Raw genomic sequence first — 19,754 nt, 5'->3', positions numbered from 1 at the left:
TTTGTAGAGTGAACAATTCTGAGAGATATGCGTCTAAAGTCAAAGCGATGCCATAAAATACCTCTGATCTGTAGGAGTTTAAAAATAAAAACTCACGATTGTAGTGTATTTTCTATGGCCAGCTCCAGCTCTTAATGTTAATATTAAGGGCTAAAATTTTCAGGGAATTTTTTTAAGGTATTTTCAAGGAAATTTCGTGACGGGGCTGAAAAAAATTAATAGTTAAAAAAAATACCCTAATATATGTATATACCATATACTACAAGGTGCGTTCCAAAGTAAACAAGACAGGACAGTAAACTTTTTAAATTTAGCGCCCCCTGGTGGCATCATCTACATGTCGACTAGTGCGTTAGAATCTCCTATCTTTATCGATTGTCCAGTGAAAATTTCATGACATTTCATTGATTGGAAGTGAAGTTATTGCGTTTTAAGTGTCAGTATGTTTGTGTTATCGGTGCGAAAATGAGCTTCGAACAAAGAGCCAACATTAAATTTTGTTTTAAAATTGGTAAAACTTTTACCGAAACGTTTCAATTGATGAAACAAGTTTATGGCGATGATTGCCTATCCCGTAGCAGAGTGCACGAGTGGTTTCAACGTTTTCAAAGTGGTCGTGAGGACATAAATGACGATCAACATGTGCGCCAATCAAAATCCGTGATCACCGGAAATTCCATCGAAACTGTGCGTGAATTCATCAAAAATCAGCCGAAATCATAATTGAAATTCATGGAAATGGAATTGAACATCTCCAAAACATCGATTTATCGCATTTTGACCGAAGATTTGGACTTACGAAAGGTGTGTGCACGGTTTGTTCCCCATAAATTGATTGACGACCAAAAATTGTTCAAAATTCGTCTCATCGATCGACGCTTGTGACCGATTATTTGACCAAAAATCACATTTTAACCATTAACCACTCACCGTATTCACCTGATATGGCACCATGCGACTTCTTCCTTTTCGGAAAAATGCATTTGCCCATGAAAGGAAAGCGTTATGCAGACGTAGAGGCCATTCAAAAGGCTTGCATCGGCATACTGGCGGCCATACCGGCCAACGAGCTAAAACACTCGTTCGACATGCTTTTGGATTGTGCAAAAATTTGCCGAAAAAAATCATTTGTTCTGCTTTGTTTTTTTTTTTTTTACTTTGGAACGCACTTTTTATATTTAACTTATATTATGGTGGGTGCAAAAAACTTTTTTTCTTTCCTTGGTATTCTGAAAAATTGGAATGGATATTTTTTAAATTTTTTCAAGCTCAATTTAAAAACATTTTTTTCAAGTTTTTGGATGCTTAATTTTAATGGATAAGGACTTTTCTTTGTTCTCTTTTTTGCATTTCTTTCATTCCACTGGGTATTTAGCCTAAGTTTCACTGATATGCACCACTGATTTTTTTCTTATGCAAATTTAGGGGTTACATGGGTTTACGGGTCTCAAAAAAATTTTTGTTCTTATTAAATTCAACAACAACTCTGAAATTTTGCCCTAAATTTTCAAATTGATTCGAGAGATAGTTTCGGAGATACAGCCTTGAGAGCTCGTGCGTTCGATATATGAAAAAAAATTTAAAAAAGACTGTTTTTTACCCGAGAAAATTCCTTAAGGAAAATCACTTAGTACGAACTAGAGAGCAGTTCTCGTCTTTTTCCAAACATTTGGTTCAGTCAAGACTCATATTTTTAAATCAAGATTAATGCTAGAGCATTTTCGGCGAACGAGCGGTTTTTTTCAAACCCAACTATTAAGACACTTGTAAACTGCGCCACTTCAATAAACCTTTAAAAGTCGAAGGCTCAGTATTATCTCACAAGACTTACCCGAAAAACTGTTTTGCAATCTTAAGGCTGCAAGAGTTACATCTTGAAAATCAGAGCTTGATTCCAAAAATATGGCGAAATCTGTGTTCGTCCAATAATAGAACACCAAATTCAGTTTCTATAGAGCCAGTGTAGCACTAACGCCCTTTTAGAAAAGTTGAGACGCCGTGGATGCCTTGACATGTATGAGCTCTTTTTACTGCAGTAGAAATAGCATATTGCTCTCGTTCACTCGAGTTGTCTTGAGACCTTCTGTTTATGTTTTGAGCATAACCTCTTTTGTGAACTCAGACATTTCCCTTCAAGAGACATGTTTGCCGTATAGATAGATCACGCTATGTCGAGGCATTCGTCAAAAGGGGAAAAAGTTATACTAAAGCCGATTGCCCAACAGATCTTGAATTGCTCTCGCAACTCTATGTGAAAATCTGGAAGCTCCCGAAGGTTTCACGATTAGTTTTCTGTTTTCATCCAGTGCAAAATATAAGTCATTCGACCACAACCCAAGCTTAAGCTTGCTTCGAGTGACTTTATATGTGAAGTGCGACAATTTTGCTCAGTGTATTCAGGGCAAATGATTTAAATAAAATCGTCAATAATAGCGCTGAACTTGTTGCTGCTGTCTGCGGCAGCCGTCAACGTCAACACCGCCGATATTGCGTCGACGCTGCCAACGTTGGTTCGCTCGCATGTTCAGTTGCTATCCACCATTACTTGCGCTTGCTATGCGTTGAAGCCTGTTGCTCACAGCGGCAGCTGCTGCCAATGCGCTGTTGATGTTGCTGTTGTCGCCTGGTTTGTTGCTCTGACTCGCACCAACAATAACAACGGCATTTGCGTTTACAACAGCAACGCGACGACTTCGCGGTCGTGGTTAAACAAATGAGCTTCGGCGCTGCGTTGCGGCTGTCGTCGTCGTTGACGGTGTTGGCATCGTCTCGCAGCTGAAACCAAATACCAAACAGCGCTGAACGGCAATTGACGGCTGGCGTTGCGCTGGTCGTTGCGAACTGGGGCTGGACCAAGTTTAGTAGCAAAACAAAGCACGAAGTGTATGAGACTGCGACGCTCGAGCTCGAGTCAAGTTTAAAACGTATGCGGTTGCAGCTGAAAGCGAACGAAAAAAAAAATCCAATAAGTTAAAATACAATGAATAACAACAAATACTAAAAGTAAAATAGTAAATATTTTTATTGTAGCAAAAAAAAAAGAAATTACAACAACAAAAAGTGTTCGGGCTAAAGCGAAAAAGTGAGTGCGTGCGCGGAGTGGCGTTTTGATCTGGTCAAACGTAGCGACCGATCAAATCACTGTAGCGTAGCGTAACGTAACCAACGACCAATCGATCGATCGATACGAGACGGACACGAAAGGCCGGACACACGGAGCCTTGGCTAGCTGCGAAGAAAGTACGGCCGAATAGTTGACGACGCGCGACAAGCGAGTTTAAAATTATGAACGCGGAAGATTTCGGTGGAAATTGAAGAAAAGTTGATATAAATAAATGTATGTATTTGAGTACATATATACAAATATATATATAAAACGACATTTATATAAATATGTGTATATAAAAGTGGTAAAGAAATGAAGATAAAAATTAAAATTAAAAAAAAATAATAAAATTCAAGTTCAAAAGCAGAACAAAATCAATTAATTATTGAAAAAATGAAATAAAAAAATGAAACAAAATCAAAAAAAAATTGAAATATAAATTGTGAATTTTTATAATCTTATAGTGAGTGAGGAAATTTTATTTTATTTTTTTTAATTTTTTTTCTCAAGAAATTGCGCATTTATTGCCATTTCTACTATTCTTTCAAATTTTTCTAACCAAAAAGTGTGCGAAAAAATATTTTTTAACAACAAAAAAATCTATAAAATGGAAAAAATAAAAAAATGAAATTAGATCACCAAAAAGTGAAGAAAAATGTATGCAAAACTGCTCTCGCTTCGGCAGCTAAAATGCGCCACTAAAGCATAATACAATAATTAAATTAAGGCATTAATTAAAAAAAGTTGTTTTTCCGCTTTGTTTATTTGCTTGGCAAAGCCACTCTATCGTGCGCAAGTGTCATGCATGTAATATAACACACATGTATGTGTATGAGTGTATGTGTAAAAATGCCTGTTAGTGTATGTGTGTGCCGTTGAACGGACAAGGCAAACCAACTTCAGCAACTTGTAGCCAAAGCCTGAAGCATTTCAAACAAAGCAGCAAAGAAATACTAAAAAGCACACACACATGCGCACACAGGCTCACACACCGCTTTGTGTAGAGTCTTCAAAAACGCCAAAAATTCCAAACAAAAATGTATCTAAGAAATCCACAAATGTTTTGTGTTGAGCGTTGAAGTTATTGAAATGCTAATAACAGCCGAGTCGCGCAAATTAAAACAGCTACGGACAGCAGCAGCAGCAACAACAACACTAGCGCTTAAAACACATATTATAAACAAGAACAACAATAATAATCAATAGCAATAAATATCTTGAATATCTTCAACTTGTTTATATATATGTTTCTATTACTTTTTTGTTTTGCTTTGCTTTGTTGTCGCTTTTACAGTGTCGCCATATTTTGTTATTGTTTTTAGTGCGTCAGAAACGTTTTTTTTTGTCTTTTTGGTGCAATAATTTTTATACGCTTGCAACATGTTGCTACAGAGTATTATAGTTTTGTTCAACTAACGGCTGTAGGGTGAAATTTTTGTAAAAGTGGGCGTGACCGCGCCCTTTAACGGGTTAAGTGTATATATCTACCAGACCACTACAGCTACAAGAACCAAATTTGCCTAAATCAAATATTATAAAAACTTCTCTCGATAGTGTGAAAATGGATGAAATCGGATGATATCTCGACTCCTTCCCATATAACGGTACTGTTCAAAACCACTTAAAGTGCTATAAATCAATAACTAATTACATCAGAAACATTACATTTTACCCCCGAAATGGCATGAGAGAGCTTTATAGGAGCCGGGGAAAAAATTTAACGGTGGGCGTGGCACCGCCCATTTTTAGGAAACAACGTATCTCGGGATCGGTCCTGTCGGATTCAACCAAATTTGGTACATGACATTCTTTTGACATTCCCATTTCACAGTCCAAAAATGGGCGAAATCGGAATGCAACCGCGCCTTCTTCACATATAACACATAACTTTCACTCTCGGAAAACGACGAAGAAGAATTTAATTAAAGTTATGGCCAAAAATTGTCCAAATCGAAAGAAAAAAACAGATCAAGCCCTTAAGTACCGAATATTTAGATCGCAGTACCTATAGTTGACTTTTTACCGCAAATATCGGTCAATGTAAGAGACATGTACATGATTGAAATTCAGGGATAATCTTTTCCTGACAATAATATGTCTCTGTGTCAAAAATGACTTGAATCGTGCAATGTTGAATTAGCTCCCATATTCTTAACAGGTGACTTTATACCACATATATCGGCCAACATATTAGAAATCTCTATGAAAGTTTGAGTTGTTCGGTCGCACCCGTACGTAGCGCTTTCTTACTTGTTCTTACAAAAAAATTGTATCTGCTTTGTGTCAGTGTGACGATCGCGTCAACTACGCAACGGAATGTGAATTTGAGAGCGATTGCAGCGCTAAGGGGTAACTTGTGGACCGGTTAGAGCAATCTAAAAAGCCGGAAAACCATTTGTTGTTACTCGATCATAATTTTTCAGTCTGATTAAATCTTAATAGACATATTTACCGAATACTAGAAGCCAAGAGGTTATAAGAAAGTTCAGTTCCAAGTATTTTCGAACAAAAATATTAGGATGAATACATATAGAGAACTGGCGAACCGTAATGCTTCTATATAGATATTTTTGGAGAATGTAGTAATGACTGAGATCGTAATCTATGCAAAATTTCGTGAAGAAACCTTATCAGGGAAAAAAGTTTTCCATATATTTGTATTAAATCTATATGCTGCAGTTTTCCGATCGGAAAAATGCTTTTGGAGATTGTGACAATACTTTGGATAATTGTCTATGTCAAATTTCGTGAAGTTACAGTAATGAAACAGCTTTCTTTATATCAGTGGCTATATACTATAGGCCGACTCTGTGAGCAGGTGACTACTAACTGGTGCATCCAGGCTCAGATCTCGACATAAAAAACTTGTATTTTAACGAAAATATTTTTTATGGTTCGGGTGTACGCTTGGCCTGTAATACTAACTTTGAGCAAACAAAATACTGTCAGTGTAGCAGTGGGTTTTTAGAGTTGATTTAGGATTAGTAGAACTTTTTTCGTCGAACAAATATTTTTTGAACAGATTTGACGACAATATTACTTAATTTTATGGTCCCAGGCGTTCCTTAGTTGCATTACTATGCTAAGAAATTGAATTTTAACTAAAAGTAAGACCTTGTCTAAGTTATAATACGCAAGTTTCTTGTTGCCCAGTGCAATGTTAGTGCAAGCGATCTTTAAATAGCAAAGAAGTACTCGCATCTAACTACAATGTATGTCAATAGGAATGCAGTTCTTCTTCTTCTTCGACGAACACTATTTTCCTGTTTCTGTTGTTTTTCTTCGTCTTTTGTTTTGCATTTTCTTTCGTATCTCCTACGGCCTTGAACAACTTTTGCGCTCTGATTTGGAGTAAAAATTTTCCATCGCCTAAAAAATAACAAAAACAACAAACAACAAACAAGAAAAACAAAAGCAAAAACAAAGAGCAAGAAAAACAGAAACAAAAAACAAGCAACAAAAAAACAAAAAAACGCAACACAAAAACAAAAAAATACAACAACAAAAAATACAAAATCTCAAACACAGAATTATGTGATTGCCGGTTTTGCATGAACAACTTAGCAACAGCGCAGCACAACACAAATAGCAACAACAAAAACAGCAACTACAACAGCAGCAACAGCAGCAACCAGGTGCTTATTAAAATTATTGCGTGCCTTGGAATGTTCCACGCACTGCACACTGCTGCAGCTGCCGCACGTTCACCTCTAACTGCCGCTGCGCAAAATTCAGCTTAAAAAACAGCAACAACAACTTATTGCTGGCGATCAGCAGATCTTTGCTCAATACTCTCGATCGCAGGCCGTCGTGTCCGTCGTTTATTAGAAAATTCCGATGAACGAGTTTTCGATTTTTACCACAACCAAATGCTGTAGCACCTCAGTAAGCAAGTGGCGTTGCCGTGTTGTTGTTGTTGACGTTGTCACGTTGTTGTTGCTGTTATTGCTGCTGTGTTTTTTTGTTTTGCTGTTGGTGCAACGGCTGGCTATTGCTGTCAGCATTTTTCCAAGTTTGTTGCAACACACCGCCGCCGCTGACAATGTCGCCACACGACTGGGTGCTCCCTGCTCTTTGCCACAAGCTAAGCACCGGCCGCTGTGCACACACAAACATGTTTTTTTTTTGCTGTGATGCTGACGTCGATGATTGAGGATCGGAAAAACAAGTGCAATATTTTAATTACGAGCATAACTTGTTGCAACAACAACAACAGCAGCTGCAGCAGCAGCAGCAGCAACGGCATTAGCAGCGCGAGCAAAAGCGCTGTCGCAACTAGCGGCTGGGGAATGTCGTCACTTGCGCGCTGGAGCGTCGTGTTGAAAAGGCAAAGATTCAATAACAAAAAAAAAAATAAAAAAAACGAATTAAAATATATACGAATTATGACGAAAGCAGTAAGCAAATGAAATGTGAAATAAATTATGTAAGATCTTAAACGTTAACTTTGGCTCCATAAAAGCTACAGTACCCTTCCTAGGTGCATTGTGTATAGCATACATGGGTGCGAAACGATCGTTTTCTTAATTTCGATCGATCAGTGTGTATGACTGCTGTTTGCTATAGTGGCCCGATCTCAACCATATATCCGGAAATTGTACCGTTGCTTTTTAAAATAAACCACGTAAGTTTTCATGAAGATGACTTATCAAATAAAAAAGTTTTTCATATCAAGACTTGAGTTGGATCGATCAGTTGGGGCTCTGACAAATGAGCGGTTTGTTGGAGAAAAGAACGTCTGCAAAATTTAAGGTCGATATCTTAAAAACTGAGAATAAGTTGACTTTTCCCTGAAAAGCCTTACACCCAACTTCAATAAAAATTATACTCATATAGTCATCCCTTGTACCGAGCCCACAGATAAATGGAGATATTTTCTAAATGAGTTGCCAAATTTGTTTCCCTTTTACTGATTTTTTTTTTACGTGGCGGGTATCAAACCAACCCTAGGTAGGAATGGTTCGCCTTCACACTTTAGCTCGACTGGCGCGCTGTTGTAAACACGACTATAACCGTGTAAGCGGTGTCTACGCCTATAAAGAAGAAGAAGTGTAGCCAGAGTATTTTCCAGCCTGAAACCTGCATGTTTCACTCAGAAATAGTTCACATATCATGTTTCCTATATTATTCATCATTTACTGGGTCGTTCACTAAGGAATTTCGTTTTCTCTTTAAGGAGCTTAAAATACAACTTGAATCTTTTGAAATGTCAGTCAGAATGATAACCTATCCTATCGAAGTGGTAGTGTAGTTCATTCTTTTTAGATCATGATCTCTTGCGCTTTACATTTTAGTGAACAATGCATTTTGCGTCGTCACTCGCTTTAAAAAAGGAACTACTTGTTTGACGTTTGGTAAGAAAATCACGGTAGTTAATGCGAAGAAGCAAATTTCGTTCTGGAAAAACATGAGAAACTCATATGTCAAGCTTCGAAATTAATCCTCGTTGTATGTACTTGGGAACAGTCGGGTTAGTCAAATTGTATATTTCAACAATCTCTTGAATTTGTATTCAACGATTTGCATTGATCAACTATTTTGCTTAATTCATATCGACCTCAAGATACCTTCCAAGAGGTGGTACATCCTCAAGATCGAATTTGACGGAACGAAATCAAACGAAATTACTTAGTGAACGAGACAATATGTATGTACTCGCTTCGATAGCAGATATGAATGCGGTTCTTGAACAGGGTCAAGGACAATCGGAGAAATGATATGTGTATGTTATAGTACATTTTCTATTATCCGATTTCTGGACTACAGAAATTATTATGTTTCTTATTTAAAATTAAAAACTCAGCTTCCTAAAATTTGAAGCCTTATGTAAGCTCAATGATAAGCTTCGGCAATATAGACTCGTTAAATGTCAAACACTAGAGCAGCTCTGCATAAAGACTTACAATGATCTTGTTGATGTAGAGATTTGTAAGTGGGTTTCCGAAATATTAACTGTTACGTCACAGTTCGAAAGGTCAGAAAGGACTATGGTGGTTTACAATAGGCGAACATGAGCTAAGATGAAGTAAGATCAACATAATTTAGTGCTTTTGAATCGATCTTTCATACATACCGTCAGTCCTAGACGACATGGACGAATCAGACTGTACGCTAAGGGTACACCTTTTTCGGAACCACGCCTAATATAGATTATAATACCATGCTGAACTTGCATAATAGTACAACTACGTACTAATCCCTAACTCGGACTGGCCCTACGGGACCGCCGTTAAGAATTTATTCGCTGGACCAAGCTCAGCCGAGATTGGCTTCTTTCTGAACTAGTCTTCTCTACTTCTTCTATTTTCGCTTGATTTAGGGGTGTTCAGGGTGAATTGTGTTAAGATACCTACTACATACACCAAATTAAACTCTTCCTCTCTTTTACGGGATAAAACTGAACGGCACATATTTATGGCATCTTAAACGTCTTACATTTTATCAGAAACTGCCTCAGAAGTATGTGTACTATTGTAGAGCTGTTATAGACGCCTGATATTACTCGAAAATATATAAAAATCTATTCTGAAGTTTACGTTTTCCCAACCAAAAAGCATTAACACTACTGCAATGAAAATGGGCACGCCTTTCGTGTGTTCGAATATAGTCTGGCAGCGCTGTGCTCATAATCACTTAATGCGCTTCTGTTCAAAACTGCGTTTATACTAAATATATGATTATACGAAAATCTTTAAATATAAACATTATTATGTGCTCTAGTGTATGTGACGGTATGAATGTATTTGTAGTACTTAGTTTCTTTAAAAAAGACGTGCTATCTCTCTACTTAGTTACAGTTGTTGATAAATAAATATGAGACGCTTTGGCGGTGCTTTACACGCCGCCTTCAAGAATATAAACAAACCAAGTGCAAAAGTGTAGGAATTATGAGAATATGTAAGTGTAGTTTAAGTTGTAAATAAGAGAGCGCACTCGGCAACTAAGCTGAGTAACAAAAATATAAAATAATAAAAACGAAAAAAAAATTTACAGTGATAAGAAACAACACGAAACAATGAAGCCAGCAAGGCTGTTGCAACAATAATTTGCATTGAAAATATGTATAAATTACCAAAACTAAAAATAAGCATGGTCGTGTTCGATTCGTCACTTCTTTAAATGCTAAGTTTGAGCGCTGCTCTCTTGCCAACAAGCAACAACGAATATCACTGCTTAAGCTCAACAACATAGTTGATCTGTGGATGCCTTATTTGAGTACTATTATCGAAATCTTTTCGTTTCTAGCTGATTTTCAAGCGATCACTGGGATTGCGCTTGTGATCTCGCAGACAAAGAAGCAGCAAAGAATGAGTTAAATGATTTAATAACAAAAACCGATTTTTATTTTCTATAATACAAAACCGCTCATATGTATATGAAAGCCTTGCGCTAAATACAATGCTGTGAAGAAAACTAAAAAAACCGATGCCTAAAATAAGCTTTATGACCAAATTGATACGAAAGTAGGTGAAAAGTGGCGTGAAAGGCTTGAGATTGCAGCGCGTCTTATTGATTTATTTCTTTAATTCTGCTGAGCTCAAAAGCGCGCGTACGCGCTTAAATAATTATTTAGCTCGCGATCTCAAAGACGCGCTCCCACTTTGCTTATAACAACAAAAAAGACGAAAGCCGCTGGTTTTCAAGTGTTGATTAGCATTCGCTTGCAGACGAATAAGCGCAAGATTTTAATTAGTTGTCGTCTGCTAGCGCTGCGAGCCGCAACAGACGAGGGAAGAGCGCGCGCGCGCGAAAAGAGCGATAAAAATACGAGGAAAGCAAGAGCAAAAATAAAAATTAACAAGTTCAAGCAAAAAGAGCTGCGCAGCAAGCGGAGTGTACAGCGGCAAGTGAGATGAGTGTGTCGCCGCATGTTAAATGTACAAATTAGTAACAAATTATATTTTTGAAATGCAATAAGCTTAAGCGCGTTGACTTACACAAGCGTGTCGCGTGCGTTTATCGTTTAATTGCAGAAAATTTAGGTTAAGCGTACGTGTGTGTGTGTGTGTGTGTGTATTTTATAAGAATGGCTTCCACTTCTTATTGACGCTTGAGCGCTGTGCTGTACGCTCTGAAACTGTTATAGTCTGCGGTTTGGCAAAAAGGTCTCAAGATCGCGCGCGCACCTTTCCCCGCTTCGTATATACGCGCAGCGCGGTGTCTCGTAAGGTGCGGCGCCTCAAAGCGCATATCATTTTCAGTTATTTTGCGGTTTTTCGCACACTCACACATGTACACGCGTATTGCGCGCGTTAGATTTTTCGTTTGAGCGCGCTGACTATCAAACGGCAATACAAGCGCGCGCTCACACATACTCACACGCAGCGCTTAGTTGCGCGCACACCATACGACTTCTGGCCGTCACTTGTCTGACACTAACACAGCGCTACAGCGACTAAGCTTAAAATGTTTCATATCGTGCAGCGCACGAAGTCTACGAAGTTAGGCGCTTACGCACACTACTTTAACGCAAATAGCGCATCATTCGGCCATAGCTGGTGTTCGTCGAAATTCTACATTAAGTTTATAGCGCTAAAACGCTCGGTTGCGCGTTCGTGCTGTCGTTCGCTGACTGGCGCGATCTTTGTTCCAACTGTCAGCGCTGTGCACGAAGCGCCACTAAGCGCCGCTCTATAGCTATACAACGCACTAGCTCACTAGTTATCAAACTTTAGCCGCGCCTAGCCTACTCGCCCATATACACAGAATATATAGATATTGCGCGGCGTTCAACCGATCTCGTCGCGGCGGTGTGATAGTTCAATTGCGATTTCAAATGTTTCATTTATCGTGTAATGGAAAATAAATAAATTTTAGCGAGGAATAGAAGCAAAAGTTATATGCAGAAAAGTGCGCTTATTAAATTGATTTAACTTAAATAATTAAAAAATTATTAAAATTGTTCTTTAATCTTTGTTTAAAATTTTGTATTTTACTTTTTTTTTAATATAAATTTTTATTTAGTGTTTTTAAATATTTTCATTTTTCCTTCTCATTACATCGCCTTCTGGCTTTATTTGCTCGATAAAGCGATACGGCGCCTAGTGTTGTTATTGTTGTTGTTCCCGATCATTAGTTTGGCGCGTGTTGGGCGCTTACAGTATAGTTATTTGTAATTGATATGTACTCATTGGTCAACATTTTGCTGAATAAGGAAATACTACATTTTCTAACGCCCATTAGAGTCGCATTTCCATTTCTCTCTTCTGTTTCTTACTTTTTGAAGTATGACATTTTCTTGTACAAAATGTTGCCTTATTAAAAAGTGAATTTTACCAAGTTTTAGAAATAAAGAGAAAGAAATATACTTAATACTCGTGAAAAGGAAACTCGCCTGTTTATTATGCATGTAACGACGAATTACATAAATGCCAACGTAATTGTGTGGAATGTGACGCGAAATATTTGAAATATGTTATGTGAAGTGCCATAAAAATATTTTAAAAATAATTAGAAAACAATAAAAATAAAAAAGGTCATGAAAATATTTCAAAATAACAGGAATAAATAAGAGTAAAAAAAAAAATTAAAATACACTGAAAAAAATTTATAAAAAAATTAAAAAATAAAAAGCTTTAAAATTTTTTTTTAAGTACACTGAAAAAAATTTATAAAAAAAATTAAAAAATAAAAAACTTTAAATTTTTTTTTAATTTTTTAAAAATAATTTGTGTTTAATTTTTACAAGAAAACTGAAAAGAAAGTTCAAAAATACACTGAAAAAATTTTTAGGAAGTTTATTTTTTCTTAATTTACCTTGCGTTGTCCTAAAAATAAACACAAAATTACACTGAAAAAAATGTTACAAAATTAAAAAAATTAAAAGCAATAAAATAACAGGACGAAATAATAGTAAAAAAATAAAATATATTGAAAAAAAAATCTTAAAAAATAAATAAATTATACGAAACCAATAATCTAAAATTTGTTTTTTAAGATATTTTAAAATAATTTTATCTCAATTTTCACTAAAAAAGTGCAAAAAAGTTAAAAAATACACTAAAAAAATTTAAGAAGTTTTTCTAATTCAGCTTGCTTTTCTCCAAAAAAAATAAAAATAAAAAGTTACACTGAAAAAATTTAATATAATTTAAAAGTAATAAAAATAACAGGATGAAATAACAGTAAAAAATTAAATACATTCAAAAAAATGTATTAAAAAATTAAAATTTGTAAAAAAAGAAACAATCTCAACAAATTTTTTAAAATATGTTTTTTTTAAAATAATTTTTGCTTTCTTTTCATAAAAAAAAGCGAAGAATAGTTTGATGTTACACTGAGAATTTTAATAAAAATCAAATTAATTGAGCTTGCTTTAACAAAAAGAAAGTAAAAATAGTAGTTTGAAAAAAAAATTAATAAAATTGAAAATATTTAATAAAATTTAAAAGTAATAAAAAAATAAAAATAACAGGAATTAATACTTGTAAAAAAATTAAAAACCATTAAAAAAATGTAATAAAAAATTAAAATTTATAATTTTCCATAAAAAAGTGCTAAAATACACACTGTACACTAAATTTTTTTGATAAAATTCAATTTACTTTACAAAAAAAAAATTATAAAATAAAAAAAAATAGTAAATTGTGAAATTTAATCTGTTTTAATTTTAGCTTACTTTCTAAAAAAAATTAAGGCACCGAAAAAAATTGATAATATTTTTTTAACAATTTAGCTTAGCGCAAAAAATACGTGTGTAAAAAAACAAAAAAAAAAAAAAATAATAAAAAAATTAAAAAAAAATAATTTTCTGACACTTTTCCAGGATTTTAACCGCCACGATTTCCCGAATAAAATTTAACTAAAGAAGTGTTTGATTTTTAATTTTTTGTGCTCACCTTTTTATATAAAAAATACAAATTTTGAAGTGTTTAAAATTCAACGAAATGATTTCTGTGCTGCTAAATATGTGATAATGGATGTGATTTTCATTATATCGCATATATGGAAGTTATTGTCACTACAGCCGAAGGAATTGTGGATTTTAACTAATTTACAAGTGGTGAGTTTAGACAGATTGATAGTTTAAGTAAAAAAATTATAATTGTAAGTTACGAAAAGGGAATAATTCAAAATTTTTTCAACCATTCGAATGTCGAACATAAAGTAATAGGAACTATTTCACCTTCATACGAATAGGTTTGTGACTTGACTAAATATGCATACTGCATAATATATAAAAATGGCCTAATTTAGGCACTAAATAAAAAAATATCATGTAAAATTTATGCAGAATCTATGTTTTTCTAAAATTTGCTAAAAAATAATAAATATGTTATATAGCTTTTGACTACTCTCCTTCGTGAAGCAAAGAGAAGCAATTGCGTTGACATACTTTTTAGAGTTGTGCATAATTTCCACGCAGATCCACTATGCACTATCTTCATCTCTATCTTTATCTGCATCTCCACCTCTATCTCCACCTTTATCTATATCTATATCTATCTCAATCTCCACCTCTACTTGCATCTAAATCTATCTCAATCTCTTTCACTATTTCGTTCTCTGTCTCTATCTCCATCTCCATCTCTATTTCTAACACTATTAATATTTTTGTCTCTACCTCTTCGTCAGTATCCCTATCGCAACCTACCATTTTCCTTCTCAATCTTAAAAATATAAATCTAATTGGCAGGGATACTAAATTATTCAAACTACCCGTCTATATTCCTGTAGGTTTTACCGACCAGTCGATGTTTTTGTCCACCAAAAAAAAATATATATTTTTTTTATTTTACAATTTCTTTAACATTTTATTAGCATTAAGCCAATAATATCATATTTTCCCAATGCAAGCTTTCAAAATAAGTCATTTGTCGCTAATGCGGATTAAAGGTGTAATTACTTTTAAATACTTGCAACATTTTGTTCATTCATTCATTTAATGCGACAACCAATTTTCACCTCCAACACCTCGCACTGCAATTACTTTAAAACAATTAATTTTATAATTGTCAACCATTTTATGCATTTCACACGGCAACAAATACAACAAATATAGTATATATGCGAAAGTATAGTAAATAGCAAAAATCATTATGGGTGCCGCGGTTGCCAATGGTTTATTAGATTGAAAAAAGCACATTCGAACTAAAAAGCAAATGGAAAAATTAATGTAATCCCCATTGCGGTTGAATATTTATGAGGGACCCGCTACAGATCTGTGCATCTAGCACACAACACAGAGGTGCTGACACTACAGTGTATCGTGATTTTATGATAATTCGCGAAGGCAACAAGTTTGGCATGCGCTGTGCATGCGATTAAACGTGCGCGGCATAAGGCTATGAGCATAGTGGAGTGATGAAGAGAGACAAGGTAAAAGAGGTAAAGAAGAGGGTTGTTTGGTGGGTAAAACGTGTAGATAAAGGAAGTATTGCATAGAAACAGGGATTTTGGAGCGTTTTTTGGGTTTAAAACTTTTTCATTTTGAAGTACTGCCAAAAGACTAGAGAAAAAGTGATTTAAAGGATTTAAAATTATCTCTACAAATGCTGGCAATGAGTTTGACAGTTAGTTTGACAGCTGTCCATATAAGAAATTCTACAATTTGACAGCTTTCTCTATAACATCTGGATACTTTGACAGCTGTCCTTCTAAGAAATTATATATTTACACAGCTGATTTAACAGCAGTCCCTCTAGAAAATTCCATAGTTTGACAGTTAATTTGACAGCTGTCGCTTTAAGAAATTCTACAATTTGAAATGTTATACTTTGAGAGCTATCTTTCTAGGAACTTCTACTGACTGACTGAACAGATATGACAATGAGGAAGTTATATGCTTTGACAGCTGTCTGTCTATAGTATTGTACTACCAGCTGAACAGCTATAACCTTAAAAAGTTAGACAGCTGATTTGAGATGCCGTACCATGGCAGTTGGTTTGGCAGCTACTCCTCTAGGAAATTGTATATTTTAACACCTATCCCTTAAGGAGATTTTATTCCTTAACAGCTGGCTTTACAACGAAGCCTCTAGGGAATTCCATTCCATGAAAGCTAGTTTGACAGCTGCCTCTCTATATATATCTATCGGATTTACATCCCTCTATGTCTTTGGGACATTTTATTTTTTGATAGTTAGTTTGACAGCTGTCCCTATAAGAAATTATTCTCTTTACGAAGTTATATGACTTGACAGCTATCTATCTAGAGAATTTTACTGGTAGTCGAACAGCTATAACCCTAAAATGTATATATTTTGACAGCTGATTTGACAACCACACCTCTAAGAAATGCCACACGATGACAGTTAGTTCGGCAGATATCCCTCTAGGAAATGGTATACTTTGACACCTATCTTTTTAGAAAATTGTAATCGTTGACAGCTGGCTTCACAATTAAGCCTCTTGGAAATTGCATACCTGGATAGTTGGTTTGACAAGTATCCCTCTAAGAATTTCAATATCGATAAAAGTCTAGCAACTTAACTTGCCACATCTTTCCTCAACATTTCACTATGCACTTAGCCTTAAGCACTCACTCTTTCTCTCTCATTATAAGTATTTGTTTTTCTTGCTGCGCTCGCTCACCTGCTTTACGCCCCACCACCGCTTCGACAATGTAATAAATTTATAAATTTATTTCACTATTAATCTAATTGAATAATTATTTTTTTATTGGCTTTGAATTAAACACGAAGCGCTAACGCCGTGGCGCACAAAGCCACAAGCGCGGGGAGGCGGTGGCAGGTGTGGCTAAGCTGGAATTTCTGATGACATTTACGACTGCACAGCGCGCTAGTTGATTAAGCGCCAAGTGCTATTAGCTTTTAATGTTGAAGCAATAAGCTTTAGCTTGGCTTAGTAGAGCCCAGCGGCGGCTTGGTGGTGGTCCCCGGGCGCATTAAACGAGGAATGCCATAAATTGCTTTGACATTACAAATATTTACATTGTATAATTAATATCGTGCATATGCGAATACAACAACAACAACAACACAGTGTGCATTTATGTAAGCGCATTAAGTTTAGTTTATTTGTGTTTTTGTTTTTATAAATTATTTAATTATCGACAATTAATGCTGATAACTGTATAATTTGCCCAACATTTTTCCATTGCAGTGTTAAATTGTGTGTGAATACCCTTTGCGGTGGTTGGCTGTAGTCGAAGTGCAGTAGAGCAGCAGCAGCAGAAAAATTACAACAACAACAAAAGTATAAAATATATGCTTATTATTAATTATAAATATCACTACACGAATAAACAAGCGTATGCAAGTGTAGTCCCAAACATACATACAAACATATGTAGTATGTCAGGCTGTGTGTGCGTGTGTTAGTGATAAATGAATGGAGCAATAAATTTAAAAGTTCAATTGATTTCACATTCAGCAACAACGGCAGTTGTCACCATTTAGCCACGCTGTCAAGCTGTCAACATTGTCACACATACACATGTATGTTTGTATGTGTTTAGTGTTTGTGTAATTGCGCGCGAAATGTCAAACTGCCACTGACAAGGGTCATTGTTGGGTGACTCAGCAGTAAATTAAGCAAATTTACAAAAAAAGTTTGGAATATAAAAACTTTCGAAAATTAAAAAAAAAAAATATTACGCTTACTCCAACGATATCTACAAAAAAAAAAAATACTTAAAAAATAAAGTTATCTTAAACAAAAAGTAAAAAAATTTTCAAAGCAAAAAATTTTGGGAAAGAAATTTTTTTGAAAAACAAATTTTTGCGAAAAAAATTATTTTGAAGCAAATTATTTACCAAACAAAAGTATTACATAAAATTCCAAATAAAAATAATTTTTCAAAAAACAAAATTTCGAAACAGACTTTAAGCAAAAAAAATTTCGAAAAAAGCAACTTCCCAAATAAAATTTGAAAAATAACTTTTATTAACACAAAGTATAAAAAAAAAATATTTTCGAAAAATTTTTTAAACAAAAAAAATTTAGAAAAGGTTAATATCTTCTCAACAAAAATTTTAGAAAAAAAGTATTTACGAAAATTTTTTTTTTAAATATTTACAAAAAAAAAAAATATTGTTGATAAAAAAAAATTCGAAAAAAGGTGTTAACGAAAAAAATCGTAAAAATTAATATCTCCTCATCAAAATTTTTCGGAAAAAAGTGTTTACGAATAAAATTGCTTGAAACATATTTTCAGAATCAAAAAATATTTTTAATCCAAAAAAAGTTTCGAAAAAGTTAATAATATTTTTTCATCAAAAAATTTCGAAAAAACCCGTTTTCGAAAATAAAATTCCCCAAAAAAATTTACAAAAACTAAAAATATTCTTGATACAAAAAATTTTCGAAAAAGTTAATAATATTTTTTCCTCAAAAATTTTGGAAAAAAGGTGTTTACGTAAAAAAATTTTAAAAAAATAGTTACAAAAAAAAAATTTTTTAACAAAAAAACGTTTAAATTTTCGAAAAAGTGCTTACGTAAAAAAATTACTAAAAAAAATATTAAAAAATAAAAATTTCCGAAATAAAATTAAATTAAAAATTTTCATCAAAAATTTCGCCGTCAAACGCGTCAAGTGTAAATTGGTACCAGTTTTTAATTATCTGCCACCAAATTAGCTAGTGAAAGCAAATAAGTCGTATTTGTGTATTGATTTGGTGCGAAATTTTGAAAATGAAGTGTCTCTTAAATGCGCAAATCGATAACACAATCAGCATCTTATTGTTAATGTTGTTAATTGCGTTAAATTCGCGTTGTGTCGATTCGAGCTGAATTGTGCTAAATAATTGTGATGTCCCCAACAGTTATAGATTAACACATTTTGTAATTTAAAAGCAAGCATTTAACGAATTTACAACGCAAACTACGAGATTACCAAATATTTTGGATACTTTTATATGTTTAAGTGGAAGTCGCAAGAACTTGAAGAGGCGCTTAATCAAATGAACTAAGGTGAGTGGCCACACTATTTTTTATCAATATTATATTTGTAGTCAAGATTTTTATTAATATTTGCTTTGGAAAATATTTATATTCAAACACCAAAGGAGTGCTCACTAAGCTTTCAAACCACAACACCAAAAACATCAACCACCTTTTTCATGAAACCTTCAACCATTTATTATTAAACGGAACTCTTTGGAGACATACTTGCCACCTGTGCCACTAGGCCAACGAACTTGGTGACGAGGTTAAACGCCAAAACTATTGTATTGAATAAATTTTCACCCTTATTAGCAAATTCGGTGCCAGCCAGACGTAATTTTTCCATTTATTAAAAATGAAATGATGGAAAAAATCGCTGCAAATGTGTTTGACACGCGACAAAATTCAAGAAAAAACAAGAAATGACAAATAAATTAACATAAATTAATTCACACCAAAATATAGAGAAATAAGCATATCACATGCGGAATCTAAATATGGTTAAAGGTGTATGTGTATGTATAGAAATAGATCACAAACTTCGTGCTGTGGTGAGGAAAATTTAGGCAAGCGACACAGCTGAAAAAAATTAACATTTATAGATGTGTATATATGAATGTAAGTAAATTGAGATAAATGTATATAAATATTAATAGGTTTATCTAAACTTATTATATGATTTATCTAACTCTTTCAAACTAACTGGTTTCAAACTAGTTACTAAAAGTAGAGAAATCGAAAAAGCGGAACTAGTCACTCAATTTTTGAGTTATAGATTTGAAATTCTTCACACGTTGTTTT

At 34.3% G+C, this 19,754-nt stretch overlaps 1 long non-coding RNA gene across 1 annotated transcript; it reads left to right on the top strand.

Annotated features, from left to right (window-relative positions):
• Positions 1-2,336: 2,336 nt before the first annotated feature.
• Positions 2,337-17,897, top strand: LOC125778360 (uncharacterized). Its single transcript, XR_007422653.1, has 3 exons — positions 2,337-3,337; positions 13,872-14,108; positions 17,171-17,897. It is a non-coding gene; the product is annotated as an uncharacterized LOC125778360 (long non-coding RNA).
• Positions 17,898-19,754: the final 1,857 nt, after the last annotated feature.

The sequence above is a fragment of the Bactrocera dorsalis genome, chromosome 1 (assembly GCF_023373825.1).
Source record: "Bactrocera dorsalis isolate Fly_Bdor chromosome 1, ASM2337382v1, whole genome shotgun sequence".
Lineage (NCBI taxonomy): Eukaryota > Metazoa > Arthropoda > Insecta > Diptera > Tephritidae > Bactrocera > Bactrocera dorsalis.
Note: the sequence above shows the minus strand (reverse complement) of the source record. Positions and strands in the feature narration are given on the sequence as shown.